The 22,846-nt window shown below is 49.7% G+C and overlaps 1 protein-coding gene across 2 annotated transcripts in view; it reads left to right on the top strand.

The window, feature by feature from the left end:
• The window catches only part of LOC138489484 (zinc finger protein 182-like), a 325,984-nt gene that overhangs the window by 294,234 nt on the left and 8,904 nt on the right, over positions 1 to 22,846 (top strand). For both annotated transcript variants that reach the window (XM_069617224.1, XM_069617223.1), the window contains exon 2: positions 3,927 to 4,078. The gene's annotated coding sequence lies outside the window, so the exon portion shown is untranslated. The remainder of the gene's footprint in view (positions 1 to 3,926; positions 4,079 to 22,846) is intronic.

A 22,846-nucleotide genomic window follows, 5' to 3' on the forward strand; every position in this document is an offset into this window, starting at 1 on the left:
TGTGCTAGTGATGCATATTTAGAGGTGTGGATTAGGATGGTGTCTGTGCTAGTGATGCATATTTAGAGGTGTGGATTAGGATGGCGTCTGTGCTAGTGATGCATATTTAGAGGTGTGGATTAGGATGGTGTCTGTACTAGTGATGCATATTTAGAGGTGTGGATTAGGATTGCGTCTGTGCTAGTGGTGCATATTTAGAGTTGTGGATTAGGATGGTGTCTGTGCTAGTGATGCATATTTAGAGTTGTGGATTAGGATGGTGTCTGTGCTAGTGATGCATATTCAGAGGTGTGGATTAGGATGGTGTCTGTGCTAGTGATGCATATTTAGAGGTGTGGATTAGGATGGCGTCTGTGCTAGTGATGCATATTTAGAGGTGTGGATTAGGACGGCGTCTGTGCTAGTGATGCATATTCAGAGGTGTGGATTAGGATTGCGTCTGTGCTAGTGGTGCATATTTAGAGGTGTGGATTAGGACGGCGTCTGTGCTAGTGATGCATATTTAGAGGTGTGGATTAGGATGGTGTCTGTGCTAGTGGTGCATATTTAGAGCTGTGGATTAGGATGGTGTCTGTGCTAGTGATGCATATTTAGAGGTGTGGATTAGGACGGTGTCTGTGCTAGTGGTGCATATTTAGAGGTGTGGATTAGGACGGCGTCTGTGCTAGTGATGCATATTTAGAGGTGTGGATTAGGATGGTGTCTGTGCTAGTGATGCATATTTAGAGGTGTGGATTAGGATGGTGTCTGTGCTAGCGATGCATATTTAGAGGTGTGGATTAGGATGATGTCTGTGCTAGTGATGCACATTTAGAGGTGTGGATTAGGATGGTGTCTGTGCTAGTGATGCATATTTAGAGGTGTGGATTAGGATGGTGTCTGTGCTAGTGATGCATATTTAGAGGTGTGGATTAGGATGGTGTCTGTGCTAGTGATGCATATTTAGAGGTGTGGATTAGGATGGTGTCTGTGCTAGTGATGCATTTTCAGAGGTGTGGATTAGGATGGCGTCTGTGCTAGTGATGCATATTTAGAGGTGTGGATTAGGATGGTGTCTGTGCTAGTGATGCATATTTAGAGGTGTGGATTAGGATGGTGTCTGTGCTAGTGATGCATATTTAGAAGTGTGGATTAGGACGGCGTCTGTGCTAGTGATGCATATTTAGAGGTGTGGATTAGGATGGTGTCTGTGCTAGTGGTGCATATTTAGAGGTGTGGATTAGGATGGTGTCTGTGCTAGTGATGCATATTTAGAGGTGTGGATTAGGATGGTGTCTGTGCTAGTGGTGCATATTTAGAGGTGTGGATTAGGACGGCGTCTGTGCTAGTGATGCATATTTAGAGGTGTGGATTAGGATGGTGTCTGTGCTAGTGGTGCATATTTAGAGGTGTGGATTAGGATGGTGTCTGTGCTAGTGGTGCATATTTAGAGTTGTGGATTAGGATAGTGTCTGTGCTAGTGGTGCATATTTACACAAAGGTAGTTTCTGAGTGATATGTTCTTAGTGGTGTGTGGATGTGTAAGGGGTTCGAGATGTGCTCAAATGGACCTCTGAAGTGTGACGACTATGTTTACTGGCTCATAGCAAACTCCCAATATAATAATAGTAATTTGTGAGACACTTAGTATGGACACCACGAATAACATGCTCTAGAGGGACTGTGTCCGAAGGAGGATGTGGCCAGAGTATTAGGCGAGGCTGGCTTGTGCTTTAAATTCTTATTATCAATAGGTCGGGAGTGTCTGTTCTACTCCATCCATCACAGCCAGACACAAAGGCAAGTCAAATGTCTTAGTTGCTTTCAGACTGGAGTAGTAGTTTGAACTGAGCAGGGGCAGAAAATCAAGCTACTAGGTAGAAATAAAAGCCACTCGCCACCTCAATTTTGTACATGCACACAGCACAACATCACTTACTCGCCGTGACACCGGTCCATGATTACATCTTTCTTCAATGATTATGGTCCACGCCCACTACTAATGGGATAGTGAACTAGTTCTTGGCGGATTCTTGGGTTGTGAGAGGAATATAGCGCGGCAGGTTCAGCATCTGAGCTATCTCCTGTACACGAATGCATACAAGGAGGACAGGAAACCACACCTGAAGTGTGAGATTGACACATGGGGCATCCGGTGGTGGAGTGACATGCAGCACTAGAACTATAATGGCTGTCTGTCCCTGGCATTGCAGGAGGGAGTGGATATCAGGGTTCCACTTCAGTGAGGTGTTTGCCTGGAGTAATGTCAAAATAAACACTGCCTGGCAGCGTGCTTGACATTGAGACGTGTATCTCTGATCTTTATTTCCTGGAGAGTGCTCCCCCTTGAGCTCCATCACACCCGGCATGCAAGGGGCCTTCGGGAGCTGCAGCACCAGCACCCCAGTTCTGCATTTCAGTTTCAAGACTCCTGCACTCCTTGTACCCCAGTAATTGTGACTTGCTAAAGACTGCCACTCGTGATCATAGCATCTGTGGTCAAGGGCACAGCGCACCAGTACCTGTGGCTTATCTGCTGCACTACGGGCACTGGTCTTCGCTCAAAAGTATTTTTATTTTGTGTATTGTGGGTTTGAACACAGAATATACAGAATGTAGATGATGCAAGCGCTCTGGGTAATGTAGCAGGAGTGACAGTCAATAAACCACAAAGAAAGACAGCAGAAAAGATATTCCATTGTTTAAAAAGGTGTAAATGGGTGTCTTAGCAGTCACTACGGTGTCGAAAGTGGGCCAACGGGAATGGGGCCTCTCAACAGCACCTTTCTCAGTTCTTGGTGGTTCACAGCATTGAACCAGGCTTCAGGGTGCTGTCTTTGTGGGTTGTACCGTGTTTGCACTGTGCTAGCCCATATGGCAAACTGGAATCGGGTCTGTTCGAAGGTGGGGTCTGAACGATGCAGTTCAGAGGGCTCGCCAGAGGCCGTTTGATGGTCTAGATGGAATAAAGCAAAACAAAAGAGGTGATGGCTGGAAGGTTTAGAATGAATCCTAACCTCTGGCATTGCTCTGGACAACCCTCCAGACCATCCTTCTTCGCCTGCCAAGCCATTACAGAAGGGGAAAGACCATATGCAAATCAGGCTTGGCCCCACCCCAAAAGGGGCAGTCCAGCCCGAACTGCTTGCTCACATCCCTTCTGCACTAGACCACAAACATCCCCAAACATGTTTCAGCCTTGCTGGGCCTCATCAGTGAGGAGAAGCCTGATTTGCATATGGTCTTTCCCATTTTGTAATGGCTTGGCAGTTGAAGAACGAGGTATCCGGTCATTCCATCGAATCCAAAGTATCGACAGACCATACCATTGAAAAATATGCATCGAAAGAAAACATCAAATGCATTTTTTTAAATGGTTAAGGGTTTATTTTAGTAAAAATGTGTTTTTAAGGTTAACCCCCCCCCATAAAAAGATTAAATAACAATATGCATTCAATGTTTTTTTTCCGATGCCTTTTGTGTCAATGGTATGGTTATCGATGGCTTGGCTGTCGATGGAATCACTATGAACCGAAGAACGATGGTCTGGAGGGTTTCCCAGAGCAATGCCAGAGGTTAGGATACATTCAAAACCTTCCATCCAAGACCTCTTTTGTTTTGCGTAAGTCACCCCAAGTGGGACGGGTATGCCCAGACTTGGGTCCTGTGCCTGCCGGGCTTAGAGACCCAAGCTACTCCTCCCTGAGAAGGCCCAACAAGGTCGAAACATGTTTGGGGATGCTTGTGTTCTCGTGCAGAAAATGATGTGACAAAGCAGTTTGGGCTGCCCTTTTGGGGTGGGACCAAGTCTAATTTTTCACATGGTCTTTCCCCTTTTGTAATGCTTGGCAGGCAAAGAACAAGGGTTTGGAGAGTTGCCCAGAGCAATGCCAGAGGTTAGAATTAATTCCAATCCTTCCAGCCATCACCTCTTTTGTTTTGCCTAGGTGGAATAAGACATTGTTAATCGCTGGGCCAGGTCGACGAGTGATATGATGCTTTCAGCAGTTCAAGTCGAGGTCCTGAACCATCGGAAGCTGCGATCCTGATGCTCCCAGGCGATGTTCGTAGAGGAAGCAGTTTGAAGTAGTCCAAAGTGGTGAGTTGATTGATTGAGCTGAACAGGTGATTTGCTTGGTACGGTGCAGTGTCGAATCTTGTACGTCCTCTTTCTGCGCAGCCCTTGGGCACCGGCCATTTTGGTGTTCCATGCACAAATCGGTTGCTGTGTCCTGCATATATGAAATGTGGGAGGCGGCGACCGATTCGTTCATGGAGTGCTCAGTTACAGTACAGCTAACTACAAGCACTGAGAGTGTAGTGTTTGCCTTAAATATACTGGGCCTCATTACGAGGTTGGAGGTACCCATGCCCTTAATAAGGTCATGACTACCCCCAAACTCGGGTCCGGCTCCGGGTCCTGCGAAAAGGGAATTACCAGGCCATTCGACCTTGGAGGGCCCGGTAATTTCCCTTTCGCGGCACCCGGAGCCAGTACGTCCCCATTCCCATTTGAGCCCCAATAGGGCTCAATGGTAATGGGGAGGATGGTAGCAGCGGTACAGTTTATAACGGTACCGTTGCTACCACCCTGTTCTGCTCCCGGGTGCCGCTCTTTATGCCTGGTCTGAGCAGGCATGCAGAGCAGCACCCGCAAGCAGACCTTGTAATGTGGCTGCACGGTAACAACGGCGCCGGTGGCACTACCGGGCCGCTGTTGCCTTACCGCCACAGACGTAATGAGGCCCACTGTCATCCAAAGCACTGCATTTATTAGTGCTTAGGATGACAATATATTTAGGCAAACTACACATTCCCAGCAAGTGTAGGTCCGTGTCCCCTGCTCGCCACGACCAATGGGGTGTACCTGGAATTGACCTATGCCAAAATTGCCACGCCAAAACGGCCCATGCCAGAATGTCAGGTACAAGTGCCAAAAACAGCGCTGCGGGTCCTTGTGGTTCGAAGACGTGAAGTTATGTTATAGAATTATTTTGTATAAATGTTTATAATCTTTACTGTATTTAAATGGTTCCTTGCTATAGTGTTAATATCTGTATTTACTCCATGTCAATCATCTGAATGTGGCTTTGTTGTCAGTGTGATGTGTACCATAATCTATTGAATTGTGTGCTAGACATGTCCTAGAATGTTTCCAAGGAGGGAGGGGGCCCCCCATATTGGGGTATTTGGGAGGTATGCCTCTGGTCTATCTCTCCCTGTGGTCCTTGCCTCCCCTGTGAGGTGCTCCCCACTAGGCCTAGGCTGCCTTGTGAGTTGCTGTACTGGTCCATCACTCCCTCTGGTCCTTGCCTCCCTTGCAAGGAGCTCCTCGCTAGGCCTAGGCTGCCTTGTGAGTTGCTGTACTGGTCCATCACTCCCTGTGGTCCTTGCCTCCCTTGTGAGCAGCTGTCTTCTAGGCCTAGGCTGCCTCGTGAGTTGCTGTACTGGTCCATTACTCCCTCTGGTCCTTGCCTCCCTTGCAAGGAGCTCCTCGCTAGGCCTAGGCTGCCTTGTGAGTTGCTGTACGGGTCCATCACTCCCTCTGGTCCTTGCCTCCCTTGTGAGCAGCTGTCTTCTAGGCCTAAGCTGCTTTGTGAGTTGCTACTCTGGTCCATCACTCCCGCTGGTCCTTGCCTCCCTTGCAAGGAGCTCCTCGCTAGGCCTAGGCTGCCTTGTGAGTTGCTGTACGGGTCCATCACTCCCTCTGGTCCTTGCCTCCCTTGTGAGCAGCTGTCTTCTAGGCCTAAGCTGCTTTGTGAGTTGCTACTCTGGTCCATCACTCCCGCTGGTCCTTGCCTCCCTTGCAAGGAGCTATCATTAGGCCGAGACTGCCTTGTGAGTTGCTACTCTGGTCTGTCACCCCTCTTCTTGTATTCCTTAGGCTGTTGTTTGGTGTGTGGTTGGCATTGGCATTGGTAGTTCATGGGGCATGTCCAGCTGCATTGTACCATATGCCCGTGTAAGACTGAGTAGCGCTACATTTGAGAATGTCTTTGCGATATCAGTAGGTAGTGTGAGGATGTAGAATTATGAGACTGACACGGAGGGGTCATGATGGGTGTCGGAAACCTTTACTTATAAATAATAAACCTAACTATCCCTATGAGGGTTTTCCCAGCCTCAACCTAGGAAAACTGTGGTAAGGGTGTGTGTGTGAGAATGTCCGTCAGAAAAATAAGCTTCCGTCCTCTGACAGAATCAGCTTATCTATCCCTAATACTTAAACTCAAAAGTCTATAATCGAAGTAAAGCTCCTTCACAAGGAGAATGACTCCCTTCTCGTGCCACCTGGTGCTTGGCTGGTATAATATCTCTTCCAGGCAGAACCAGGGGGGAATGACTCCCTTCTCCTGCCATCTGGTGCTCAGCTGGTATAATATCTCTTCCAGGCAGAACCAGGGGGGAATGACTCCTTTCTCCTGCCATCTGGTGCTTGGCTGGTATAATCTCTTCCAGGGGGAATGACTCCTTTCGCCTGGTTACTTTTCAGTTCTCCAAGATACTCCTGTGCTCAGAATCAGTATGCTTAACTCTCTACAAGAGCAATCAAACTGTATAGTTCTTTTGTGGTGCCCTTTATGGTTTGGGAAATGGCTCGCTTTCCCAGACTCCTTAGTGCCAGGGGGAATGACTCGCTTCTCCTGGTTGCTTGGATGAGGGATACAGCTCCTGTTATCCCTTCTCTGTTTCCAGTTCCCTGGTAGTCTTGGAACTACCACTGCAACGATGAACCTCTTGTAATATACACTCCTCTATTCTCGGATGATCAGTGGAATTATGCTTTCCACTCTAATGAGGATGTTTTCGTCTGATGTTTTGTCGTCCTCTCTGATAGTCTGTGGGCTTGTGCGTGCCACTGAGATGAGGAAGTTCTCCTCTTATGCAATCTCTGGTGGTCAGTGGGGTTATGTCTTTCACTGTATCAAGTTCTCCCCGCATGCAATCTCTGCTTCTCTGGTGGTCAGTGGGGTTATGTCAGCCACTGTATCAAGGAAGTTCTCCCTGCATGCAATCTCTGCTTCTCTGGTGGTCAGTGGGGTTATGTCAGCCACTGTATCAAGGAAGTTCTCCCTGCATGCAATCTCTGCTTCTCTGGTGGTCAGTGGGGTTATGTCAGCCACTGTATCAAGGAAGTTCTCCCTGCATGCAATCTCTGCTTCTCTGGTGGTCAGTGGGGTTATGTCAGCCACTGTATCAAGGAAGTTCTCCTCAGATGCAATCTCGGCTTGTGTTAGGGTCCCTGACCCTTGGAGACTCTCTGGTATTGCCTCCTGGTTACCACAATCTGAAGCAGAGACCCTTCAACTCTCCCCATGCGCATAGTGGTCCTCCTGTGCTTCACGTCACCCTCTGAGACTTCCTTGCATGGTGCCAGTTGTTCCGGGTCTTGGGTCGGTCTCCTTCTTGTTTCCTGCGACCGTCTGCTCCTGTTCTGTCTCTGCAGTGCTTCCGTAGTCTCTGCACCATTGTTGGACCCCGCAGTCCACCTCCTCCTGGATGCCGTGCCACTGCCTCGCCTGTTCTCTGCTGGGCTCCATCCTGCAGACACGGGATCCACAGTGAACTACCTCAGCAACTTGCTGGGGTCCATTCTTCCTTTTCTGTACAGGCTTTGAATCTCCTGGGCTCTCTGTCTAAGAGAGAAGGCCCAGAGTCCTTCTTTTATTTTATCTTAATAGGGCTTTCTCCGCCCTGGCGTTACATCAAAACCCGATATCAATAGCTGTTTAGTAATCCTCCTATCTCCTGTGAGCCACCTCGTGTCAGTACTTGAACTTTGAGCACTCTGCATGTTTCCAGTGCTCTTCTTCGTCGCAGTGGAATCTATATTCGATAATAGCAAAGAGTTACAATAACACATATGTCTGTTCTCAAAAGGGGGTTCATGGAGGGAAGGTGGGGCAAGGGGTGTTTGGGGTGGGACTACTTCAGTCAGGCCATAATCCAGGTGGTCGTCCTTATGCCCAGGAGGAGAGCCCCCACCCCCTCCCATGAGGTCCTCCCACATTTTACCACCCCCAGGTGGATTATTGGGTTGCAGCCTCACCTCCCTAGTCTCATAGGAAAGAGCCCCCATCGCCCCTGGGGAGAAGTGATGAGACCTGGCGAATCATCACAATAGTCAGAAGGGAGGTCCAGGAAACTGACTATAATCTCTGGGCACTGAATATGTGTCATGGCACATGATTAAGCATAACCTAGCCTAACATCGTACAATATGACATAGCAAGATATTGAAACTTGAGTAGAGATGCTTTGCATGGATATAAGCAAATATAGGACCAACTGTCATGTTTTCAAAGTGACAATGTTAGTCTCAAAGGGTTATTGTGTGCTCTTTTGGGCAGGATATGGCAGCAAACACCTGTAAACCATTCTGTACCTCTTTACCATTACACTCCAGGCTTTCCTGTCGCTGACCCCCCAGGCCTTCCCGTCGCGGACACCCACGTCCGTGCCTCCTCCAACCAGACTCTCACCGACATTCTATTTGTCGTTCCCTATACCGACCAATGGACCCTACCTATGGTCACTGTTCTCTCTCCTTTCTCTTCTTCTCCCATTAATGGTGGCACAAAATGGGAGGTGCTCTTGGCCTCCTTCTCCTCTAAAACCTTCATTAATGTCTGTCTTAATGGGACCGTCATGGTCCAGGGCACTCAGCCCAACCTCTTCCTCCTGGATAGGTGCCTCCCACCTCTTATAAACGTCCTCCCTTCTCATGATACTCGAAGCGTCATCCTTGAACACTAGGCTAACTACTGCCAAGTCAGGGAATAAAGCAATGTTCTCCATCTTTAGAGAGTTGGAGACCCCTACCACCCCACCCACCCCACCCCACCCTCTTAAAAGACGAGGCCTGGTGCAACAGAATTGAACTTGCTATGCTGGACAAGTTAGACACCGTCCATTCCAAATTCCTCGCCCACCAACAGGCACTTAACAATCTTATGGCCACTAGCCACAATAGCCTACTACCAGCCACTGACTCCAGCCAATCCGCCATATTTGAATTCAAGGATATGAGTGAACTGGAAGTCATTACCCTCCTCAGATCCATTATACCTTCCAATTGTAAAGGGGACGCCTGCCCAGCTCAGGTCATCAAGGACTGCGCCCCGCTCTTGCCCCTCTAATCACGGCTTTCATTAATGCCTCTTTCCAATCTGGCCACGTTCCAGCTGGACTTAAGGAAGCGTGGGTTTGTCCGCTCCTTAGAAACACCCTCCCTAGACCCATTGGTCCCTGGGAACTATAGGCCCATCACCACTGTCCCCTTTCTACTAAAAATCCTTGACAAATAAGCCTACCTGCAAGTCCAAAAATTCCTAGAAGAAAACCACCTTCTCGGTCTGCGGCAGTCAGGATTCAGGCCAAGACATGGCACCGAGACAGCCCTCCTCGACCTCAAAAATCAGATGGACGACATTAGATACTGGCAAACCAGTGCTCCTTCTCCTCCTCGACTAATCTGCTGCCTTTGATCTTGTGGACCACAAGACCCTCAGCCATCACCTCTCCACCGAAGCTAACTTCTCCCCAAGGGCCTGTAACTTATTTCCTGCAGGACAGAGCAATGAAAGTTTTCTCCGAATCATCATTTATGCGGGGTCCCACAGGGTTCGTGCATTGCTCCCACCCTCTACAACCTCTTCATGAGGCCTCTGTTCAAAATCCTGGACACCCTGGGCATCTTCTATACGGACTATGCTGATGTCACCCAGGTCCTCATCCCCCTCACGGGTGATTATTTGTCTGACCTGAACACCCTCAACTCTGTCTACTCTACAATCCAATCCTGGATGGCTGAAAACTGATTATGCCTCAACACGGAGAAAACCAAACTTCTGCTGATTGGCTCCCAGTCCACCCTGGGCAAGCTGGACAAGCAATATAGCTCCTTCACAGTTGACAACTCCCCCGTCGCTGTCTCACAAGCTATTAAGACCTTGTGTGTATATTTGGAACCTAACTTGACCATGAATAGGCAGGTTAATGCTATAGCCTTTGTCTCGGCATATCACTCCAAACTCATCAATGCTGTGAGACCATTTCTATCCCAAGAGAACTGTCTTACAATCGCCAGGGTTATAATGGGATCCCGACTGGACAACTGTAACGCCCTTCTTGTGGGTACCTCAGGAAAAAATGTGGCTAAACTACAACTTGCGCAAAACAATGCCTTTACGGCCGCTACGGGGCTATCACGTAGGGAACATATCTCAGGGCTCAGGAGGCAGGTCCACTGGCTACCAGTCAAGGAAAGGATCATGTTCATAACCCTCCCTCTGACACACAAGTGTCTCCACGACCTTGCCCCTCCCTATCTGGTCCAAAGAATCTCCAAGCCCCTTGCTACCAGGCCAGCCAGAACGCCATACGCTAACATGATAACGGTTCCTAAAATCCGGAAAGCACATGCTGGTGGCAGTAGCTTCCCTACCCTGGCTGCTACCCTCGGGAACGCCCTCCCTCCCCCCTCAGGCTCATTGAATCTCATGCAGCCGTCCGCAAGGCCATCAAAACTAGGCTCTTTCTTTAACTCTGTATCTATCCTTCTGTACCCACCTTTGTGGCTCCAACATTGGAACCTGTACCGCATCCACCTCTGTAACTGTAACCTTATACCTGCAATAAGTCTGTCTCTGTGGGCGGTATTCGTTTAACCCTGAATCAAGCCTTTTTACGCTCCTCTTACAGCACCTCGATGCCCGTGGGCTGCAGTGCGCTCTACAAATCCAAAAAAAAAAAAAAATTAAAAAAATCTACCACCTCTCTGGCTCCTCTGCTACCTTGCTCATCTACTGCTCCGGCTCCTCTGCCACTCACCTCCTCCTCTGCCTCCTCTCTGGTGACCTCCTCTTCCTCCTCTCCGGGCCATCTGCCCCCTCCTTCTACCTCTACCTCTGCCCTCTCTTAGGCCCCTCCACCTCTTCCACTGGATGTACCTCTCTCCTGTACCGCTCCTCAGAAGTCTTTCAAAAGTGGCAACCTGCTCCATGTAGCTACTCTCAATGTTCGCTCTGCTGTCAAACACTCCTCTGACATCTGCCTCCTCCTCGAAGACCTTTATCTGGATGTTCTCGCTCTCACTGAGACTTGGTACACGGTCAGCTCTGTCACAAGGTTTGACACACTGAGGGCTACAAGATCTTCTCCTAACCCAGGACCAATGGGCCCGGAGGTGGAGTCGCCCCGATCTTTCCTGAGTGGGTCCCTGCCTCTATCATTCCCACCAAGGCTTACTCCTCCTTTGAAGGCCTGGTCTGCAGGCTCTCTATCTCTCCTAGCCTTTCTCTGACTTTAGCCACCAACTACAGGCCCCCTGGGCAGGACGCCCTCTTCCTCAATGAATGGGCATGATCTTACTTCCTCTCGCCTTGCCTCTACCTCTATGCTTCTCTTTCTCTGGGATTTCAACATCCACTTGGACTCCTCTGACCACTCTGGTGCCGTTCTGCAACCTTTGCGACTCTCTTTAGATTCTCTATTCTTGCCTTTGTTCCGAAACACTCAGCTGGGCACACCTTGGATGTTCTCATCTCCTCAGACATCCCCCTCTCTAACCCTCTCACTACTCAACTCTCTTGGACTGACTATTTTCTGCTTTCCTCTCACCTGAAGCTATCTGTCCCTCTGGCAAAACCTACCCCAGCACTGCCACCTTCCTTTGCAGTTATTCTGCTTTTGAAACGGGTGTCAGTTGCTACTTTTGCCTCTTCCTCCTACCCCCACGGCTGACTCCCACTCTATCACAACCCTCTCCAACTTTCATCTGTCTATCTCCAATGCTCTCAATATCCTTGCCCCTGTCATGAGGATCAGTCTGAAGCCAGCCTCCAAGTGCAATTCTTGGTATGACTCCAACCTAGCCGCTCTAAAACGCAAGTGCAGAGCTGCCGAGCCGAAGTGGAGGGCTTCAGGCACATCCTCTGACAAACTGGCCTGCCACCTGCTCCAGAGGCAATAAAGACTGACCGTCTTCTCCAAGAAGAGGGTCCACATTCAAGCCTGCGTCTCTGTGGCCTCTAACAGCACAGCCACACTTTTTAAAATCTGCAAGGAGCTGGCCAATCCGTCTGCAGTCTCTACCTCGCCTGTCCTTCCCAGGCCTCTGTAAGGCCCTGGCTTCTCATTTCACCACTAAAACTCAGGATGTGCTCTCCTCCTCTCCTCATCTCTCTCCCTCCCTACCTCCCTCCCTCCCTCCCTCCCTCCCTCTACCTCTCCCTCTCTCAGGCCCCCTCTGGCCACCTTTCCCTCTCCTCACCTCCCTAGTCTCATAGGAAAGGTGCCCACATCCCCACTGGGGAGAAGTGACGAGACCTGGTGAATCATCACAATAGTCAGAAGCGAGGTCCAGGAAACTGACTATAATCTGTGGGCCCTGAATATGTGTCATGGCACATGATTAAGCATTAACTAGCCTAACATCGGACTATATGACATAGCAAGATATCAAAACTTGAGAAGGGATGTTTTGCATGGATATAAGCAAATATAGGACCAACTGTCATGTTTTCAAAGTGAAAAGGTTAGTCTCCTAGGGCTATTGTATGCTCTGTTGGGCAGGATATGGCAGCAAACACCTGGAAATCATTCTGTACCTCTTTACCATAACACCCACGTCCTTCCCGTCGCTGACACCCACGTCCGTGCCTCCTCTAGCCAGACTCAATGACATTCTAGTTGTCGTTCCCTATCCCGACCAATGGACCCTACATATGGTCACTGTTCTCTCTCCTTTCTCTACATCTCCCATTAATGGTGGCACAAAATGGGAGGTCCTCTTGGCCTCCTTCTTGTCCTCTAAAACCATCATTAATGTATCTAAATGGGACGGTCATCCCTCTTCTCTCTATCTCCTGTAACACCTTATGAGGTTTCTAGACAAGTCTGGTCTATGAAAGTTTCATCCAAACAGGTGCTCTCCTGCCCCTCCAGAACCATTAAGGACAACATTGTCTCCCTCGCTCTAGCCTTGGCCGATTTCTGCAATCACTCCTTTGCCACTGGATCTTTCCCTTCTCTTCTCAAGCACTGCCTTGTGCACTGCCTTGTGCATCCCCTCCTGAAAACGCCTTTTACTGATCCTTCCTGCCCTACCAACTATCGCCCGATCTCTATCACTCCTTTCTTGGGCAAACACCTGGAGAAACTGGCCATCTCTCAGCTAAACCTCCACACTGAATCTGCCAGTTATTTCCATGACCATCAGATTGGCTTCAGATCGACCGGAGGCACGGAAACTGCTCTCCTGAACTCCCATGAATATCTGCTCTCCAACCTTGACTCCAGCTCTCACTCTGTCCTCATCCTCCTTGACCTCTCCCTTGCCCTTGACACAGTCAATCATGCCACCCTGATCAGCCGTTTTAGGAGAACCTTGGCATCACTGGCCAGGCTCTTGCATGGCTGGCGTCCTTCCTCTTGAACCAACCCTCGCAGGTCCAACTTGGGTCCTTTCTCTCCACCACCATTCTTTACACATGTAGTATCCCCAGGGCCCTCTCCTCTCTCAATGTCTATCTGCCCCCCTGACCCACCTGATCTCTACTTTCTCCTCTAACTTTCAGTGTCATGCCGATGACATACAGCTCTCTTTCAGGCTCCCCTCAGCTCCTCTCCCTCCTCACTCATTCCTGACTATCTATCTGCTATTCTGGCATGCTGTACATCTAATGATCTATGCCTTAATGCCAGTAAGACGGAGATCCTTCTCATTGGGACCCCTACTCCCGTCTTTCCACTCTCTGTCTGGCCGCCCTCCTTGGGCCCCCTCTCCTCACCCTCCTCTGAGACAAAAAAACCTCAGCGGCATCTTCAACTCCACTCTCTCCTTCTCTCCACACATCACGGACCTTGCCAAGAAGGCCCACTTTCATTGCCCAGAGAAATTGCCAGTGGTTTAGATTCATTCGAAACCTTCCACCCATCACTTTTGTGGTCAGTTTGTTTCTCCTTGTGAGAGAGGGTATGCCCAGACGTGGGTCCCTTGCTCGCTGCGCCACAGGGAACCAGGCTGCATCTCACTGAGGAGGTCCAACAAGGCCGAAACATGTCTGGGTTTGCTTGGTTTTCTGTGCAGAGGGGTCCTGGCCTAGCAGTTCGGGCTGGGCTGCTACCTTTGGTGGCGGCAGCTGCTGACTGATTTGCACATGGCTGGTCCCCTTTTGCAATGGCGCAGACGGGCTAAAAAAAGGTGGTGTGGAAGGTTGCCCAGAGCAATTGCCAGTGGTTTAGATTCATTCGAAACCTTCCACCCATCACTTTTGTGGTCAGCCACTTTCAGCTGCACCTTAGATACCTTTTCTCACCTTAACCCAGAAGCTCACCGTCTCCAGAGCTCTGGTTCTCTCCAGGTTGGACTACTGCAACAGCCTCTTTCTCAATCTTCCTAACTGTACTCTTCAACTAATCCAGAACAGGACTGCAAGACTTGGCCTTAGTCTCAAGCCCAGGTACTGTATCTCTCCAGCTCTGAAATCTATACACTGGCTCCGGGTGGCTGTGAGGATCAAGTTCCAGACCCTCTGCATCATCCACAAGGCTTTCTGGGGACATGGTCCTCTCTATATCCAACACTCTTCCTAAATACCTTCCTTCTAGATCCCTGCGCTCAGCTACCTTAAACTCTCTGCGGGTCAGACGAGTCTCCAACAGAGAGCGGGATACAGATCTCTCTCCTCTGCAGGGGCCTTCCTGCCCCTCTCCGACTTGAGCTGGATGACCTGAACTTCCTCTTCTTCCTTCTCTCCCTCCCTCTCCTCTGCTAATCTACCTGTCTGCTCATCCTGACTGGTGGCGTGGTTGCCCTCAGAGGCGCACAGGGTTGCACCGACCCGACCCCACACCTCTTCCCCCTTGACCAGTCACCCTGCACGGTCTTCTGGCCTTCCCAGCAGGTCCGGTTGTGGACTGCACTTACTTATGGCCCTGACTTCACTTCCCCCTTCCCCCTCCCCTGCACTTCTCTCACCGTCTTCCTTGCACTGCACGATCTGAATGTCACAAGGCCTAGTAAAAACGTTTGTCTTGTAATCCCTCTGTCTCCCCTCTTTGTATTGTGACGCATTATAAATATCATATCGTAACAAGCCTAGCAACACAACCCCCTCCTACCTCAACAAAACACAGATCACACAATGCCTTGGAAGAAACTCTACACGAACCTGCCACAGATACACCAACACAAGAATAATATCCCCACTCCTGACGCACCACGGAGTGTGACTGTGCTGTCGGCTCACATTACCCACTACTCCAGAGATCTTTTACAATATTTGAAAGTCGCACCACAGAATCCTATATTTTTTTCAGTCTGCACACATCAACATTGTACCTGGCCCTTCTGGTATGTGCTCTCTCAGCGCACCTCTTGCAGATCCTGAGGGTTTGCTACACAAAGGTCAGTAACATAGCATTACAGGGCATAGCTAAACAATTCTCTTGTGCGACTGCACTGTGGCTAGCCCAAGCAGCTTTGGTGACAACTGGCAGCAACAGTGGAGGAAGTTAATGTTGGTTCTACCAGGGAGTCCTCTATACTATAATCTCTTGTGTACGGACTGGCTGGCGGAAGTATATATTTGTCACATCAAGTGCGATGGGACTGAGAGAGAGCCAGTGCAGCAATAATACAAGGCTAGGTGACAGACTTCAGGGTCCACCAGAGGAGAACGGCTGTCATCTTCCCCACTATAAACAATGGTTTTCCAAATAGCTTGAATGGCTCCAGTTTTAGCAAGTCACAATGAGAATACATAATTTGCTCTGGATCACACACCTCACCTAAGTGAAGCTTGGATTTGAACACATTTTGCAATCCAGGCACTCTATAACACCTATTAAAAAGTACTTTTCTTGACGCAGCTGGGCGGTTATAAGTTCCTTTGTTCAAGTATTGAGGTGGAACAGTGAAGGGCAGGAGCTTAGAGTATAAAGTTAAGCTGGAGTTACTGAGCCGGCTGGCACTCACCAGCCAGCCTAATTCATTCAAACTGCCTAGACTGGAGCGCACACCTTCACACTCCAAGCATTCCCTCAGTGACATCAGGGCATGATGTCACCAGACACAGCTAAAGGATGTAACAGACCTCTCCCCAAAGGAGGCACATCCTAACGCAACACAGGAGGGTGTACACGGAGGGTGTAAGGGGTCTCCACGCTCACACAGAACGTCACTTAATGAGCAGAAATGTAAAGCAAATGCCGGGAGAAGGCGTAGTCCCAGCCTACACCGGAACATTTTGCACTATGATGGAGGAGGCGTCCCAGCCCGCATTCGTAAGATTCAGCACACATGCAGACATGCACGCGCAAGAACATCATGGAGCAGCAATTCCAAAGAAAAAACAGTTCAAAGAGTCCAATGTGCCATGCGCGCTCTCCACCTGAAATGCCTCAAAATGATAAGCATTACATCTTAATGGCAGCAATCATTCAAACTATAGCAAATCACTCAAATAGACTTGCATTAGAGTGCTTAAACAAATGTGTGAATTTGTGGCCATCCATCACACGATGGTATGCCTGGGGCCATCCATCACACGATGGTATGCCTGGGGCCATCCATCACACGAAGGTATGCATGCCTCGGGCCATCCATCACACGGTGGTATGCCTGCGGCCATCTATCACACGATGGTATGCCTGCGGCCATCCATCACACGAAGGAATGCTTGCCTCGGGCCATCCATCACACGGTGGTATGCCTGCGGCCATCCATCACACGATGGTGTGCCTGCGGCCATCCCCATCACACGATGGTGTGCCTGCGGCCATCCCCATCACACGATGGTGTGCCTGCGGCCATCCCCATCACACGATGGTGTGCCTGCGGCCATCCCCATTACACGATGGTGTGCCTGCGGCCATCCCCATTACACGATGGTATGCCTCGGGCCATCCATTACACGATGGTATGCCTTGGGCCATCCATTACACGATGGTATGCCTGTGGCCATCCATCACACGGTGGTATGCCTGTGGCCATCCATCACACGGTGTTTGGCCATCCATCACACGGTGGTATGCCTGTGGCCATCCATCACACGGTGGTATGCCTCGGGCCATCCATTACACGATGGTATGCCTCGGGCCATCCATGATGGTATGCCTCGGGCCATCCATCACACGGTGGTATGCCTGGGGCCATCCATCACACGATGGTATGCCTGGGCCCCCACGATGGTGTGCCTGCGGCCATCCCCATCACACGATGGTGTGCCTGCGGCCATCCCCATCACACGATGGTGTGCCTGCGGCCATCCCCATTACACGATGGTATGCCTCGGGCCATCCATTACACGATGGTATGCCTGTGGCCATCCATTACACGATGGTATGCCTGTGGCCATCCATTACACGGTGGTATGCCTGTGGCCATCCATCACACGGTGGTATGCCTGTGGCCATCCATCACACGGTGTTTGGCCATCCATCACACGGTGGTATGCCTGTGGCCATCCATCACACGGTGGTATGCCTCGGGCCATCCATTACACGATGGTATGCCTCGGGCCATCCATGATGGTATGCCTCGGGCCATCCATCACACGGTGGTATGCCTGGGGCCATCCATCACACGGTGGTTGGCCATCCATCACACGGTGGTATGCCTGTGGCCATCCATCACACGGTGGTATGCCTCGGGCCATCCATCACACGATGGTATGCCTCGGGCCATCCATCACACGATGGTATGCCTCGGCCATCCACCACACGATGGTATGCCTCGGGCCATCCACCACACGATGGTATGCCTGTGGCCATCCATCACACGATGATATGCCTGCGGCCATCCCCATCACATGATGGTATGCCTGGGGCCATCCCCATCAGATGATGGTATGCCTCACACGATGGTGTGCCTGTGGCCATCCATTACACAATGGTGTGCCTCGGGCCATCCATCACACGATGGTGTGCCTGTGGCCATCCATCACACGATGGTGTGCCTGTGGCCATCCATCACACAATGGTATACCTCGGACCATCCATCACGCGATGGTGTGCCTCAGACCATCCATCACGCGATGGTGTGCCTCAGACCATCCATCACACGATGGTGTGCCCTTGGCCATCCCCATCACACGATGGTGTGCCTGTGGCCATCCATCACACGATGGTGTGCCTGTGGCCATCCATCACACAATGGTATACCTCGGACCATCCATCACGCGATGGTGTGCCTCAGACCATCCATCACGCGATGGTGTGCCTCAGACCATCCATCACACGATGGTGTACCTGTGGCCATCCCCATCACACGATGGTATGCCTGCGGCCATCCATCACATAGTGGTATGCCTGCGGCCATCCATCACACGGTGGTATGCCTGCGGCCGTCCATCACACGGTGGTATGCCTGCGGCCGTCCATCACACGGTGGTATGCCTGCGGCCGTCCATCACACAATGGTATGCCTGCAGCCATTCATGCTAGAAGGACTCCGTTGTTAGCAAGTCACAACGAAAATACATTGTTTGCTCAGGATCACACACTTCACTTCAGTGAAGCTTGGATTTTAATACATTTTGCAATTAAGGCACTTGGCAACATACCTTCCAAGCTGTACTTGGTACAAGTGTTTATTTTTTTTAATTACATGGCCAACAATACTTTCTTGTAGAGATGACTTGCAAAAGTTGCATATCCTATATTAAACCAAACTGCGGTCCTTTAGAGCTGAATATAAACGATTATTCAATACGAAGATAAAGGATATACTAAAGAGCGGTGGGGTGCTCTGCAGATGGCTGTGGTGGAGGGGGACACCATTCATTTCTGGAAGCTGGTTACAGCTAAAGAGTTGGACGGGTTGGCTAGTCTTCTACCTAGCCTCAGTTCTTAACCTATGTAAACAAGTTAATGCCACAGCCTCTGCTACAGTATATACCTGTAAACTGATACGGGCCTGCAAACCCTTTCTCTCCAGAGAGAGCGGTCTTATCTTAGCCAGAGCCCTCATCCTGTCAAAGTTGGATTATTGCAATGCACTATACTTAGGGGCAAGTAAGTACATTGTTAATAAACTCCAAATCCTTCAAAATAATGCACTTAGAACTCCTTTAGTATTTCGAGGAGAGAACACATCTCGGAGACGAGGAGACAGTACAAATGGCTTTCCATCAATGACAAAATTCAGCTTAAAACAGCGTCACTAACCCACAAATGCCTCAATCATGCTGCCCCACAATTCCTAACTGAGAAAATAGTCTTACCATCCTCCTCACGCCTTACTAGATCAGCAGACTCATCCCGCTTGGTAGTGCCCAAGCACAAACTAAATAAAAAAAGCAGGGGGGAGCAGCTTCCCGGTTATGGCAGCCCAGCTTTGGAACACACTCCCAGTTGCGCTAAAATCGGACCATGCCTTCCCCAACTTCAGGAGAAACACCATAAACTGGTTGTGGGAGAAGGACCGATGAAGTGCCCCGGGCTGTGCATATGCACTACCTGTTATGCTACAATGCCTCTACTATACACTGTACTAGCCTTGCCTCTTTTGGACATACTGTAAATCATTGCTTGTAACCTCCTCTATGCCTATCCGTACACACTGTATGCAGTTTTGCGTGTAACGTTTCTATGCCCATCTGTAACCTGTAGGCAAATGCACCCAGATACCCCTGGATTTGACACGCTATTTAAATCAATAAACAAACAAACGGGGACCAGCATCAACAATGCTGTATCCCGAAGATGTCTGGCGGGCGCACGTCACATAAGTTCTCAAAGTCAAACGTGGGAGGCACAAAATAGTGATTTTGTGTTGTTAAATTACCACTGGGACTGGCAAATCTCACTTAACGAGGTGGCAGATGAATGAAGTTCGCAAAAAGTTGAGAATGGAGCAGTAGCATATTGTGTGTCACCAGATGTCTACTGAGATTCAATAACCATCTCGGACCCATCCTGTGTAAGGTCTTCAATGGTGTAATGACAACAGGGGCTATGACCATGTGGGCACCATTCTGTGTAAGGTCTTCAATGCTGTAATGACAACAGGGGCTATAACCATCTGGGCACCCATTCTGCATAAGGTCTTCAACGCTGTAATGACAACAGGGGATGTAACCATCTGGGACCCATTCTACATAAGGTCTTCAATGCTGTAATGACAACAGGGGCTATAACCATCTGGGACCCATTCTGCGTAAGGTCTTCAACTCTGTAATCACAACAGGGCTATAACCATCTGGGACCCATTCTGCATAAGGTCTTCAACGCTGTAATGACAACAGGGGCTATAACCATCTGGGACCCATTCTGCATAAGGTCTTCAACGCTGTAATGACAACAGGGGATGTAACCATCTGGGACCCATTCTGCATAAGGTCTTCAATGCTGTAATCACAACAGGGCTATAACCATCTGGGACCCATTCTGCGTAAGGTCTTCAATGCTGTAATCACAACAGGGCTATAACCATCTGGGACCCATTCTGCGTAAGGTCTTCAATGCTGTAATGACAACAGGGGCTATAACCATCTGGGCACCCATTCTGTGTAAGGTCTTCAATGCTGTAATGACAACAGGGGCTATAACCATCTGGGACCCATTCTGCGTAAGGTCTTCAATGCTGTAATGACAACAGGGGATGTAACCATCTGGGACCCATTCTGCATAAGTTCTTCAACTCTGTAATCACAACAGGGCTATAACCATCTGGGCACCCATTCTGCGTAAGGTCTTCAACGCTGTAATGACAACAGGGGCTATAACCATCTGGGACCCATTCTGCGTAAGGTCTTCAACGCTGTAATGACAACAGGGGCTATAACCATCTGGGACCCATTCTGCGTAAGGTCTTCAATGCTGTAATGACAACAGGGGCTATAACCATCTGGGACCCATTCTGCGTAAGGTCTTCAATGGTGTAATGACAACAGGGGCTATGACCATGTGGGCACCATTCTGTGTAAGGTCTTCAATGCTGTAAAGACAACAGGGGCTATAACCATCTGGGCACCCATTCTGCATAAGGTCTTCAACGCTGTAATGACAACAGGGGATGTAACCATCTGGGACCCATTCTGCATAAGGTCTTCAATGCTGTAATGACAACAGGGGCTATAACCATCTGGGACCCATTCTGCGTAAGGTCTTCAACTCTGTAATCACAACAGGGCTATAACCATCTGGGACCCATTCTGCGTAAGGTCTTCAATGCTGTAATGACAACAGGGGCTATAACCATCTGGGCACCCATTCTGCGTAAGGTCTTCAACGCTGTAATGACAACAGGGGCTATAACCATCTTGGACCCATTCTGCGTAAGGTCTTCAATGCTGTAATGACAACAGGGGATGTAACCATCTGGGACCCATTCTCCATAAGTTCTTCAACTCTGTAATCGCAACAGTGCTCTAACCATCCGGGCACCCATTCTGCGTTAAGTCTTCAACGCTGTAATGACAACAGGGGCTATAACCATCTGGGACCCATTCTGCGTAAGGTCTTCAACGCTGTAATGACAACAGGGGCTATAACCATCTGGGACCCATTCTGCGTAAGGTCTTCAACGCTGTAATGACAACAGGGGCTGTAACCATCTGGGACCCATTCTGCGTAAGGTCTTCAACGCTGTAATGACAACAGGGGATGTAACCATCTGGGACCCATTCTGTGTAAGGTCTTCAACGCTGTAATGACAACAGGGGATGTAACCATCTGGGACCCATTCTGTGTAAGGTCTTCAATGCTGTAATGACAACAGGGGCTATAACCATCTGGGTCCCATTCTGTGTAAGGTCTTCAGCGCTGTAATCCCAACAGGGGCCATGACCATCTGGGTCCCATTCTGTGTAAGGTCTTCAGCACTGTAATCCCAACAGGGGCTAGCGCTGTAATCCCAACAGGGGCTATGACCGTCTGGGTCCCATTCTGTGTAAGGTCTTCAGCGCTGTAATCCCAACAGGGGCTATGACCGTCTGGGTCCCATTCTGTGTAAGGTCTTCAACGCTGCAATCACAACAGAGGCTATAACCAACTGGGCACCCATTCTGTGTAAGGTCTTCAACGCTGTAATCGCAATAGAGGCTATAACCACCTGGGCACACATTCTGTGTAAGGGCTTCAGCGCTGTCATCACAACAGGGGTTGTCCCAGAGTCTTGGCAAAACGCCACAATAATCCCATTCATTAAAATGGGGGGCAGAGAGCCCAGGGAACCACCGTCCAATCTCGCTCCTAGATAGTGCTGGAAAAATGTTTTTGCAAAATAATTCTAACCCAACTTCAAAACTGGACAGTGGCAGAGCAGGTAATCGCAGATTTACAGGCCGGTTGTGGAAGTGGTAGAGGAACTGTGGGCACGGTTTTCTGTTGTTTATGTTGATCCAACGGTATACTATTTTGTGCGAGATGAAGCGGTGTGCAATATTTGTGGATCTGAGACCGGCATGTGATACTGTCTCAAGGAACACTCTCTGGAATGCCCCGATGTAATCGGTGGAAGCAATCATTTTGTTGTATTCATAGTCCCAGGCTTCTGTTCTCTATGGGCTGGGGGGTGAACAGACCAGGCCTTTCGACGTGAACAAAGGGGCCGGCAGGGGTGCGTCTTAGCACCTCTCCTTTTCTGCATCTATATCCAAGGGATGGTTCATGCACTCGTGGAGCGCTGCCTGGATGCCCAACACATTGGGCCTCATTACGACCCAGGCGGTAAGCCTTTACCACCATGGCGTAAACTACGTTTACGCCATGGTGGTTGGCGGACTTACCGCCCCATTCCGAGGTTGGCGGGGCGGTAAGTCCCCAATCCCCATTTACCCTTCCCCATTCCCATTTTTGCCCCATAGGGCTAAAAGCAGGTGTTAAGTCCTCCATGGCGCTAAGGGACCTCGGAATCAGG

The sequence above is a fragment of the Ambystoma mexicanum genome, chromosome 9 (assembly GCF_040938575.1).
Source record: "Ambystoma mexicanum isolate Mex_15411 chromosome 9, UKY_AmexF1_1, whole genome shotgun sequence".
Taxonomy (NCBI): Eukaryota; Metazoa; Chordata; class Amphibia; order Caudata; family Ambystomatidae; genus Ambystoma; species Ambystoma mexicanum.